This window comes from Aedes albopictus, chromosome 3, assembly GCF_035046485.1.
Source record: "Aedes albopictus strain Foshan chromosome 3, AalbF5, whole genome shotgun sequence".
Classification (NCBI taxonomy): Eukaryota; Metazoa; Arthropoda; class Insecta; order Diptera; family Culicidae; genus Aedes; species Aedes albopictus.
The window spans coordinates 5,750,880-5,763,861 of record NC_085138.1 but is presented as its reverse complement, the minus strand read 5'-3'; positions in this window follow the sequence as shown (position 1 = coordinate 5,763,861).

The window sequence follows — 12,982 nt, the reverse complement described above, 5'->3', positions numbered from 1 at the left end:
AGCTATACTACACAAAATCTTCACAGCTATCCATCTCTGTGCTGTAAAATTATTTGGATTGCTTTTACTGCACTTTAATTCAATGCCGGAAGATGTGCAAATCGAGTAAGAGGCCCAGCCAATACAACAGCTGCTTCTATACAGTACGTTTTGTAATGTTGCCAAATACACAAAACAGCAGCGCTTCATAGCTGTTCAAAGAACACTCTTTCAGCTAGAAGCTGTGACGAAGAACCTGTTGGCGTAACCATACAGCTTGTTCAATGTAAACATTATTGCTTTGATGTTTCACAAGCTTTTGAAGCAAGATGAAGTTGGGTAAGGTTCCTTGTGGTACAATTATAAAGCCTTGTCTGAAATAAAACAAAACGGGCTATTTTCTATGCTATTTATATATAGCAGTGTGGCAACGAGGACATCATCAGGACCAGTGGATACGGAGATCGGAAGTTCAATTCCAAGTAGCGGCAAGTACTTTAATTATTCAATTTTGAAAGCGATAATTCCAGTTCCACATGTATTGCGTCACGGTATCCATAACCTAATTATATTGAGGGATTTGCACAAAAGTGCACGCGGCCTATCGCTTCTGAAAGGTACAGCCGTGGTTTTCACTCCCTGTTTACTTCATCCTTATGGGAAATAACATTGCGGCGTTTCCTACGGTGCGGCTGTTCCTTTCGAAAACGATAGACCGCGTGAACTTTTGTGCAAAGCCCCTTTTTGAAACATTTCAACGACCGCGCGGTGTTTACGTTTCAAGAAATCTGACAATATTTAAATCGGGGATGTCGCATAACTATTATTTAACAACTGCGAAAAGGCTGAAAAAGCGCCTTCTCAAGTATGTTATTCAGTTAGTGGTTACATAGGAGCCGAGAAAAGAGCTATGACTTCGTGGCATAGAAGCTGCTCGTACAACATATACTTGTGGATTAAGTTCGCCAGATTCATAGGGCTTGCATAGAAGCTTCCGTCCATATGTACAACACAGTAACTCAGCGTCAAGCCGTATTGAGGACGCTTTGTTGACGTTTACATATATCTATATAAATAAAAATGAGTTTGAAGTTCCTTTGAGGCAACAAAACTCAAGAACGGCTGAACCGATTAGGAAAACTCTTGCATGGTTTGATACGTATTCATACTGGCTGTGTTTATAAGTAAAAAAAGTTGCGAAAATTTACTTAAAAAGTAAGAAAATTGATGAAATACTGAATTTTGATGACCGGGCAGGAAACTGACACGATCGAAATAAAAGCAATCTAGAGTGCCATGCTACAATGACCTTAACAATTGTCAAACCACCACAACCTGGCAAGACAAAGTTTGCCGGGTTTAGTAAAATACGTGCTTTCAGTATTAACGTTTATTTGGGAATGATCAGTGTAAGTGTCAGATGTCAGTCTATCTAAGTCAAGGCCTACTGATTGGGAGTAGCTTAGTATCCGACTTAAGTATATGCACAAACACTAAGTACTTCATACTACATTCGGTCATCCTGACTCGTCGATGTCCTCATCGACGTCATAATTTGTATCTGAGAGCGAACCTGTATCAGAGAGCCATTTCCTTATATTATTCGGTGAGCAAACCGAGCTGAAAGGTAAGTTTGAAACTTAAAAACCTTCAATGTCTGTGACAAGGTATCGATCATTTGGCAGTAGTTTCTTTATAATGTAAGGGCCTTTAAATCTTTTTGAGAGTTTCTTATCAGCATTAATTTTAAGAACGACAAAATCGCCTTCTTTAGGTTGATAAATTCTGCGTAGCTTCTTGTCAGTAGCTCGGGTTGAGACGACAGCCAAACTTTTGCGTTATTCCGAAGATGCTTGAACACCACCAGTTTCATTACTTCCTCTTCTACATTGAACGTTTTTCTAGTCTGCTCTACAGTGTTGATGAAGAATTGCGCATTTTCCTCTGGTAATCCCGAAAAGAACGGCAGAAAGGCGGAAAGTTCGTCCAGCTTGATAGTACGACTTGTAACTTAACCAGTTTCGACTCCAGTAGAACATCTCTGATCAACGATTAGGGCATCTCCACTTCCACCAGAATTGGTATTGGATGAACTTGATTTTTTCGATCCTGAGCGCAGCGTTTCGGACTGTTTTCTGACGTCTTGAGAAGGAAGGCCACTTCCGAGATTCTCTTTGACTTCTTCCGAACACAAATGGCTTCGCAGGAACATTTTTTCAGGTTGATCCCACTTCTGATTTCTTTAGTAAAATACGTGCTTTCAGTATTAACGTTTATTTGGGAATGATCAGTCTAAGTCAAGGCCTACTGATTGGGAGTAGCTTAGTATCCGACTTAAGTATATGCACAAACACTAAGTACTTCATACTACACCGGGACAGCTAGTTCACAATAAATGTTAGTTGGGGAGTCACCTAACTTGAGTCGAGATTTTTCACCTTGATAAGCGAGTCGAGCTGAGTCACATTATTCCAATCGTAGAATAAGCACTCTTAGCTCCGAGCGGTCGATGCTCACATATGTCGTAATCGATGAACAGGTGATGCGATGAGATCAGGTATTCAGGGCATTTCTGGAGGATTTGCCGTACGGTGAAGATCTGATCAGTTCATGAACGGCCGTTGATGAAGCCGGCTTGATAGCTTCCCACGAACTCATTCATTTTTGGTAACGTTTTGATCCGGGATATTTAACAATGTCCATTACACATTCATGAACTATACGACTCTTCTTCCTTCAGTCGCGTGCACTCGTGTCCTTCATTCGGTTCCTTCAGTACTCTCATGTACGACGTTTTACCGAAGGTTCATCGATGCAGTTCAACACTCGAACAGTCGCCTTTCTTGTGAATATGGCTGTCAATCCCTTCCTTCCTAACTCTTGTAGCTGTAAGGTTACTCAACTCCTGGATATCAACCGGGGTAGATAGATGGTCAACTATGATAGGCAGGCCCAACGTGATCAGTTGCGAAACCAATCTTACCATCTGCTTTGTTGGTTTTAAGCTGCTGGTTTGCCGTGCACCCAAGCTAGAAGCGCTGAAGGCCAATATTCTTCTTTGACTCTTGTTAACTTGCTTCGTGAGTATAACAGCCATCATTGCTTTCGTGAGACAGTACATAACGTTCAGAACACCGGTACTTTTCAACTCTTTCACAAAATTATACTGCCTTAGCGATGTGATTTGTTCCTCTACTTTCAGCTTCAGATCGCAGTATCACAATACAACTTTATTGTCCTTCCGAATCCGTGTGTCCGAATGTGTTAGTCGAAAATGTCTCCTACATCAACCAAAATAGTTCACGACTTGTTTCGGATAAAGTAACAAACTACGCCTTGGTTGGTGTTTGTGAAACGCTTGTTTCCTTGTTGTCCAGTTAACCCGCCAAGCCGGATAACGAATCCCACACACCAAACGCTTTCAGCAATATTTTGTTGAATTTTGGCGAGCTGAACTTTCGGCAAATTTGCTGACTTTCAGCAAAACTTTACTGATGATCAGTTTAGTTTACTGAACGAATCAGCAAATTTTGCTGAATTTCAGCAATTCTTTTGCTGAAACTTTCAGCACGACAAAATTTAGCAAAATTTTGCTGAAACCCTCAATCGATTTTTGGTGTGCATAGGGTAATTCATGTATTTTGGACAGGCTGAGGACAACGTTGGAAAAATCGTCCCCTAGCTTCCTTAGAAAGCCATTGATTATTGTGCAAAGTTACTAATACACTTGCAATACGATTGTACTTTGCGTTCCTGGTGACAAAAACCTTAACGAAAGCATTTTAAGCTGAGAAAATTCCAATCGCCTGTTAGAATTGCATATTGGACACCGAATATATGTTTTGGACACCTTCAGGTATATATAATTTGGACAGGGCAATTATCTCAATGTTTAGCCATGAACACTGCTAGATCATGGAAGTAGCTTAAATTAACAATATTTTCTTGCAAATAATCAAATTTCATCGCTTAACAGGCATCTATTTTGATAACTATTACAGTGTTTGTTTAAATCGAGGAAATATCGCCAGACCCACAGAATACGCCTCCAAGTATGCAATCGCACAGCATCCCCATGTAGTTCGTCTGATGACCAAAATATATTTACAGTGAAAAACTTGTAATGTATTTTGGACATCATCTATTTTAAGTGTTCTAGATGAATGTTAAGAGCTTGGCTGCCTAATGCTTCTTTATTGAGCATTTTTCATTGCACTAAGGCTTTTAAATGTCTTACAATTATTAATTCAGCGATTTTAAGGTGAATATTGTATGTGACTGTGAAGTGTATGTCGTCTTGCATACCAGTGCATTTGAGGGGTTTTAGTGAAATAATTTACATTTTCGATAATTTTGAAGTAAATTCTTAATTGTTAAGCGTATTTTCAACGTAAGTCATCAGAATAGGGTCTGTTTGATCCAATAATCGATATTGAGAAGTATCTACTTTCATTAGCTCCCCGGAACAAGACATACATCGCCGTGCATGTCCAAATTATATACATGTCCAAATTATATTTTTTACCCTATCGCTCTCCGTAGGCTTCACAGTGGTCCTGTATCTCCTAGCTTCAGCTGCAAGTTTGCGGTTGTGTACAGATACCCCAGCGTTCGTTGGCTTCTGCCCAATCGTGTATCGTGAGCTGGTTCATCTTGCGCCCTAGTTTTTTATCTCTACTGGTGCAAATCCCTATTCCCCCCTTAGCCTATCCCGTATTTCTGGTTGATCTCTTGAGGAACGGTCTCTTGTGCGCCGGTAGAGAAACAATCTACAAAATGGCATTTTCTCGGTACGATTTCACCACCAATCGGTTACCAATCGCTTCGTATCTAGCGGCGCCGTGGACCCAGTGCCCTGATGGCACGTGTATTGGTAACTTGACATATGGATGCTCGCTCTCCCTTGATGCTTCTAACGCAATTAGGGGGTTGTGGGGCAAGATGGCCATATGGGGCAAGATGGCCACCCTGTCTTTTAAGCATTAATTCGCAACACAAACATATTTTCTGCATGGGTTGTGATTATAAACAATGCTTTATGTTTATAATATGCGAAAAAGTTACTATTAGTTTGAAAAATCTGCTATAAAATAGTGTTTGAAGTTTGAGTGTTCAAAAACAGTGTTTTCTTATAGTATCAGGTCATCTGATTTTAAGGATTAGTAATGAAATAACATCGTTTTAAACATTATTTTTAATTTTTAATGGTGTCTATATGTGACTGTTGTTCAGCCTCGACAATAAAATTTTAATGTTTTAAATTAATTATGTCATATAAAAAATGATAAACATATCGTAATCATTCGGGGCAACATGGCCACCTGTGGTAAGGCCTATGTCACCATCCAAAAATCAATCTAAAGCAGCCTTAAAACTGTTATTGATGTTTAGAAATATTGCAAAACCACAGAAAATTGCTTTTCATGTTAGTTGAAGCTGTTAAAATTAATTACGATGGAGATGATACCTCAGAAATACTTTGAAGTTATTTGCTGTTGAACGGTGATTGGTTTCATTGAATATTTTGGCACAGGGATGGAAAATCGTAGCTAAAACCGCTATAAGGATTCGTTACAAGACGTTGAATTACAGTATAGTGCATGAAAAGAGTAGCAATGTATCTAAATCGTTTCGAGAAAAACAAGTTTGCTGAAAAAATAGACCAAATCATAGAACATTTCCAAATAAATTACTATCAATGTTATTTCAAACATTATCATAAAGAAAATGGTGTCAAATACTACACCATCTGTAGGCAAAGCGTTGCGGATGATTCGACCTTGGTTTATTGAACGTTGCTTAGGGATTAAAACATACTAATTGTAAAAATTTAGCTCTGTGGCCGTCTTGCCCCGATGGGGTGGCCATCTTGCCTCATATGGCAAAAATTCTATGTCGAAAGTAACATTTTTCAAATGAATTTATTTTGCAATGGTAGTGCAAAATAAAATGCTTTTTTGTGTTAATAGGATAGAAAAGACTTGAAACAAAGGGAATGAGTGTTAAATAGCCATATTCTAATGAAAGTATATGCTCCCAAGGCGCCTAAGCTTAGGGTGGCCATCTTGCCCCACAACCCCCTACTAAGTATTCAATCCGATACAGCACATCAGTGAGGCCCATTTCTGAGCGTCCATCCTTGGGAGTAACGAAGAATGACAGGATCGTTTCCCTTGGCCGACACTTTCTGTCCGTCCTCCAAGATGGCCTCCTGTTGTACGCTCTCAACGACGGATGGACAACATGACGTCCGCAATTTTTTCCAGAGTTGCCGGTTGGTTCTTGTTTTTGATCCAATCTAATCGCAGAGATCCAGGCAGGCAGCCTTTCTACGAGCTCCTACATCAATGCCGGGTTCGAAAGGTGATTCAACTGCTCGGCGGCTTTCAGATAGTCCACCAGAGTTTAAACTGGATCAGTGCCTCTAGTCGATCATGTCTGGGAGCAGAAACTTGCTGGATCTTGTTCAATAGCGACCGAATAAGAAGTCTGGTCTGCCATAAAGTGTGCGCAGGGTCTTGATGACGTGCGGTACACTTGCTGGTATGTAGCAGCAGCCGGCTGTGTCCATACTCCAAAGCGTTACGCATCAACACCTCTGTAAGCGAACCAGGTTCTCTGCATCCGAGTAGCCGCAGGTAACAGTGGACCGTTCGAAGTTGGTGATGAAAATCGGCAAGCCCTCAGAATTTCCTACGAAAGTAGGAATATCTTACCCAGAACCTGCGGCAATTTGAATTTGCCAGAGTATATGTGGAGTACGCATAGTCAGTGGATCGTGACCACTCCGTATCACTGGAGCTGGTGGATTTGGGTATCGCGGAGGATTCGGCTGGATTGATAGCGCACCGAGATCGCGGAATTGAAGTATTGGGTTGACGGGTACGTCCAGTGGGTCCTGATCGACAGACTGCATATCGTCGTTGTCTTCGCCCTCCGGTGGTGCTCTCAGTTCTCCAACATTCTTCTGCAAACTCAGCGACTTATTCACCTTTTCTTTCGAATCCGCAATCAAACCGATTCTGCTACTCATCGACGCTGCATGACGGATAATGGCTTGGTATTTCTTCCGGTACTCCTTGCGGATCTGTATCTGCTTCCGCTTCAATTCTAGCTCCTCCTAGCTTTGACAATATCAAAGGATGCAAATTCTTAGAGGAATTGATGGAACAGTACTTAACCCGATTTTCTTTTGACTTTATAAACAGATGATGGGTCTGTAAGTTGTACTCCCGAAATTTATCGAGAATCTGTCGCAGGGTGAACATCTGATCCGACGTTGATCGGCCCTAACGAAAACCCGCCTGGTATTCGCCGACGATGGACTGAATCCTCAATCGGCCTCTGCATGCAAAACAAAATTTCGGACAAAATTGTGTACGCTGAATTGAGAAGGGCTGAAAATCTCTAAAAAAAAATCATAATAATAAAATAATTACTTTGAACAAAAAAGTAAAATTTTAGTTTTGGAAGTTTTTTTTGCCTCTATATTTTGTCAGTTATTACATCCGATGAAGCGAATTCGATTCTTCCAGATCATCTAAAAGAGATTAAGTTTTTTGCTAAGTAAAACTAATAAGCTCGATATCAATTCGCATGTAAAGGATCCAACTTGTACGTAAGAAACCTTAAAAACCAAACTTAGGATGGAAATATGTAATCTTTATTTCCACGTAAACGAAGTCCGATTTTTCTCGAAATCTGAATGTAGTATCGTAAACTAGTCGACAGAGGCAGAGACAGAGTGTTGTCACAATAAAAACTGCAAAATTGTTATCACCAAAATATGAATAAGTAAGAACAAAAGTGGGAAACAGTTGTTTTTTTCTATGTTGCATTTCCGCATACTATACATTAAAGAAAACAGGCAGCCAAAATAATTAGGAGCTAAACTTAATAAGTAATAGAAGACAAGCGAAGCAAAACGGATAAGGATGCAAACACTTTAGTATGCAATTTAATAAGAAAAAAAAATAGTGAAATCGAAAGACTGGTTACTACTATCAACACAACTTTGAGCTAAGTAAAGGGACGGGAGACAGAGAGAAGTAATTCAATAAGAGTACATTTTTACGGCATTAGGGCAGCCCACTGGCTAGCGGTAAAACGGTTTAGGTTGAGGATCATTTTTCTAGATTTTTCCCCGAGGACTATTGATACCCATATTCGTTAAGGAAGACGCGTATATTTACACACTTTTGGCCTGCTGAAAACTAAAATAGACAAATAGAGGTGGGGAGGATTGCGATCCACATGTCTTCGTCGTTATTCGCGAGCGCCGGTGACACATCTTGTTGAACATGCAAGGCAACTATTGTATACACAAGTGACTTACAGGATAAGAATAGTGGTTTTAATATTTACCCAGAATCGGTTGTTGGTGATAAGGACTTTGAATAATTAGCGAGTAATTCAGGACTAACTCTAGGTTCTCGTTTAGGTTCCCGCTTTGTAGGTATTTTATTAAAGTTTATTTAATTGGATTTTCGAAACAAAATAGAATGTTAAAATCCATTGTATGGTGTAAATTCTAACATGTATCTTAAAATCAGACTAAATTTAAAGCCTACGTATGACATTTTGCCTCAAGTAAGTCAAGAGTCGACTAATAGCGCCGTAAGAATAGAATAGGTAACATACCCAACAGAAACCAAATATTCTAACCCTGTCTGGATACCAATGGAAGAATCGATTTCGCGGATATAACACTTTTCATTCCTCATCCAAGAACTTTTCATTTTTATCTATAGATGCTTTCGTTTTTCAGAACAAGTATATTCAGACTTTTTCAGCTACAGAGCATTTGTAAATTGTTATTTAGGGTGTATAAGGGATAAAAAGTTATATTTAACGCTATAAATGAGAGTTGAACCTTGAACAGAAATAGAAAGAACAGAAGTCACAAAATTAAGTAAAAATTTAAAGAGAAGAATTATTTTTTAATTTGACATTGCCTTATTAACTATAAAGAAAAATACTACAAAACATGAGAAGAAAATTATTAGAAATGCACACAAAGACGATGCGAAACAGTTTGAAAGTAATACAAAAGCGAATTACACTACACTACACTTATCCATAATGGACGCTAAGATGATTGAAATGAAATTAATAAATATAACACATATTGATCCGATCGATGGAATGGTCCACATATATGGTTCGACGTAGATTTGATTTGATTGGGAACGCGCACGTTGAACGAATCGACTTACTGATGGACGACAAAGTTAATAAGCATTGAGCATATTTTGATCAAGTATATCAATGTATTCTGTATCTTGAACAAGAATTATGACAAAAGTATATAAAAACAATACATAAAGCATATTGGAAACCACTATTTTAAATCTACCTAAGCAAGATATGCATTAAACTTGATGTAATAAAGTAAAAAATAAAACATATATTCATAATGTACTAAGCGTAAGAAAATTTAACAAACCCCAAAACAAATAATGAAGTTTTCTGTTCACATCGCTGGTGTCAGTAAAGCATGAACACACCCTTACAATCAGGATGATTCTGTTCAGATAAGTTACGAAATTAGTTCATATGCAAAGGAATCTACGACAAAAAACCTATACTTTACAAGACCATCATGAAGAAATAAAATAAAACTAGAATTAGTCACGTCTAGAGAAGGCCAAAACTGAAATAGACAACCTGATTCACTGAAAACTGAAGCAACTATTTCGATACCGATATCGATATAAAGCAGAGAATTTTTATTTTCACATATCTGAGTTTATATTCACCAAAATCTACACAAAACTAGAGCCGCCACTTACAGTTATACATGTGTAATAAAACCACTTGAACAGGATCTAATAACAAGAAAACATTTCATACAGATAATGCATGATTATTTCGTTAAATTTCATAATTTTCTGTTCCGATCAAATAGTTACGTCAATCAATAAAGAATGTAGTGTGGTTATTTGTATGACAAACTTCATTACGCAAAAATGTGAAAAAATCAGCTTGTTTCATTTCTTGTTGTTTCAACTTTTTGTCACGGTCGCCATACGATGGAGATGACGAGTGTTCAGAGTTATCCAACCTCAAGCTGAGAAGCCATAAGGGACAATCATAGGTCCACCTACTCATTGCCATCATAAATTAAACAATGTGAGGAGATCCATATACCAATGCACACATCTGCCCTCTTTCTTTTGTAAGAATGTAAGATGCATGTATTACAAGTTTCATTGACAGGAGTGCCTCAATAGAACTAAAGCTATCCAATAGTATTTCAAAGTAGACTTTTAAAAATCCCGAGATTCCTCCAGGTATTCCTTCCTTGATTCCTCTAGGTCTAGAAGTTCCTTGTGTGATTCCTTAGGAAGTGTTTTCGGGGATTTCTCTAGAGGCTATTTCTGAGATTTCTCTACTACTTTCAGGATTCATCCAGGGAGTCCTAAGGGGCTGTTCATAAACCACGTAGACCAAAATTTGGCCATCTCAGACCACCCCCCCCCCCTCCTAGACTTTTGTCCATACAAAAATTTTGAAATTTGTATGGAGCGTAGACTTTGGTTAGAAAACCCCCCCTTCCCCCCAAAAAGGCTACGTGGTTTATGAACTGCCCTTAAGATTCCTCCAGGGATCCTTCATGCATTCCTTCCCTACTTCCTTTTGTGGGATTGCTTCAGGATTTTCTCCGGACATTACACCAGAAGTTCCTTGTAGGATCCCACTAGGAATTTCACCTTGATTTCTTCCTGAATTCCTCCAGAAATTCTTTCCGAGCATTACTTTGTAAATTCCGCAACTTCTTAAGAAATTCTTGAGAAAAAAAAAACATCTTCCGGAAAGCCTATATATCCTTCCTGGAATACTTAGGAACTATGTTTCGCCATTGATACCTTTCGGTATTCCTCCAGGAGTTTATTCTGGAATTTCTGCAGATCTTTCTTCACAGACTTGACAAGATTAGTAAATCTTAGACAAAACACGAAACTTAAGGTTCTTACAATCGTCAAAATAATTAAAAAATTACCTTAATGACAACTGGTTTCATGCTCGACGCAGCCCATCTGCTGGAGAATGCCGATGTTGTGCGATGAATGCGATGTTGTGCGTACTGGTCCTGGTCCGGAGGGAGAGAGAGAGTGTTACTGCAGGTAATTCTTGTCGATCAGATAGAATAGACTCGACATGAAGGGAGAATCGTCTTCATTCATCAGCAATTCTTGGACATTGACTCCCATGTGTTTAAGGGAGAAGCGTTTCTCACACTTTCAATGAGCTTCGCACCTTCACAATCTATTTTGTGGTTCGTTTCCACCGTATGAACAGCCAGGCTCGAATCGTTGCTCCTATTCGTAACCACGGTATTCCTGTATTCTTCAATGCGGACTTTGACCTTCCGTTAGACGTACACATCATGGTAGCCTCGATAATTTATAGTCATTACAATCGTTGCTAATAAACTCATTCCTATACACGTGTTTCACTTCCTCGCTCTTCAAGAGGTTATGAGCCCAGTAGGCTAGGTACGAAAAGTGTGGAGCCTCGTAGCCGTGCGGTTAGGGTCACCAAGCTTATAATCGCACCATGCTATGGGGTGAGGGTTCGATTCCCGCTGCGGGCGTTGAAACTTTTCGTGAGAATAGTTTCTTCCCCGTTTCCACTGGTGAATGCTCCGTTGTCCGTTGTCTAATGTTAAGTTCAAAACAGTCTGTACAGCCGAAAGCTGAAGACGTTGTCCGTGTCTTTTCAAAAGGCTTGACATTTTACAAGAAAAAAAAATTCGCTCGAAAATGGATACCAAGCTGGGAATCGAGAAGCTAACCAATGGAAACTACACGCATTGGAGTTTTGAAGCCGAGATGCTGTTGGAAATACGTTGCAGAGAATCCACCGGCTGAAGTCACGACTGCTTGGACATCTGGAGACCGGAAAGCTCAAGCAACGATTTTGCTGCTGGTCGAGAAGCGACAACATCTGTTGATCAGGGCTATGCCAATCAAGACACGAGATTTGGAAGGAAGAATCAGAAACCTGTCGAAAAATAGAAGGAGGAGAAACCGTATGCTTTCGTACTGGATGACGTCCAAGATCAGAAGAAAGAGTGTATTGTCGATTCTGGAGCTTCTTCGCATGTTTGTTGTGGCCGGGGATTCAAGCCAAGTATGGGTCAAAATGTATTCCTTGCACATGGAAAAGAAGCGAAAGTTCAAGGTTTCGGACAGTGTTGCGAAATGAGCGAGTACTCACACAACTTGTCAAACTCACGAGTGAGTATGAGCAGTACACCTTAAACTCACCGTGAGTATTACTCACATTTGAGTAAGCGCTGTACAACTCACACTCACTCGTGAGTATTGACGTGGATTTACTCACTTACGAGTATACTTTACTCATATTCATAGGTAATCTAAAATTTATCTAAAGGCTTGGAATCCTATCAAACACTAAAATTGTATGTTTTATTGGGGCGAATGTATTGAATCAGAAGACAAGGTTGCTTGTCAATAATTCTTTTGTTATTTTTTATTCTAGTGAATTGTAACTTACTGCTAGTTCTAAGCGCTCCGTTAAGGGCGGTCCTGAAGAGGTCCCCTTTGAGCCCAACAGCTCAACGTGAGGGCTTTTGTTTGAACTTAAACCTCTTGTAGACAGAGATCAATCCCCTGAAATGGCTATCATCTACATATAACTGGCGTGAAGCCAAAAAGTTTGCGCAAGACGTGGTGCTGATTTGAATGGGCGGTTGCATTAAGCTGAAAACAGTGATGTTTTTCTGTTAGTGCAGGCGTTACATTCACATATAATTGAGTTCAGCGTTGCTTTAAATGGACGAAATGTATTTTCATGCTTGTGCGTCTTGTAAATTTAACAAAGAACACTAAACGCATTGAACAAATCGACACTGATTCTTCATTAGGGCCCAACTGACATTTTCAATTTCTCTTCATCGATCCTCTTTTTGTGTTATTACAGAATGTGTATTGAGTTTTCCAAAAAAAAAAAATATTGAAATGCGAAGGAGATGACT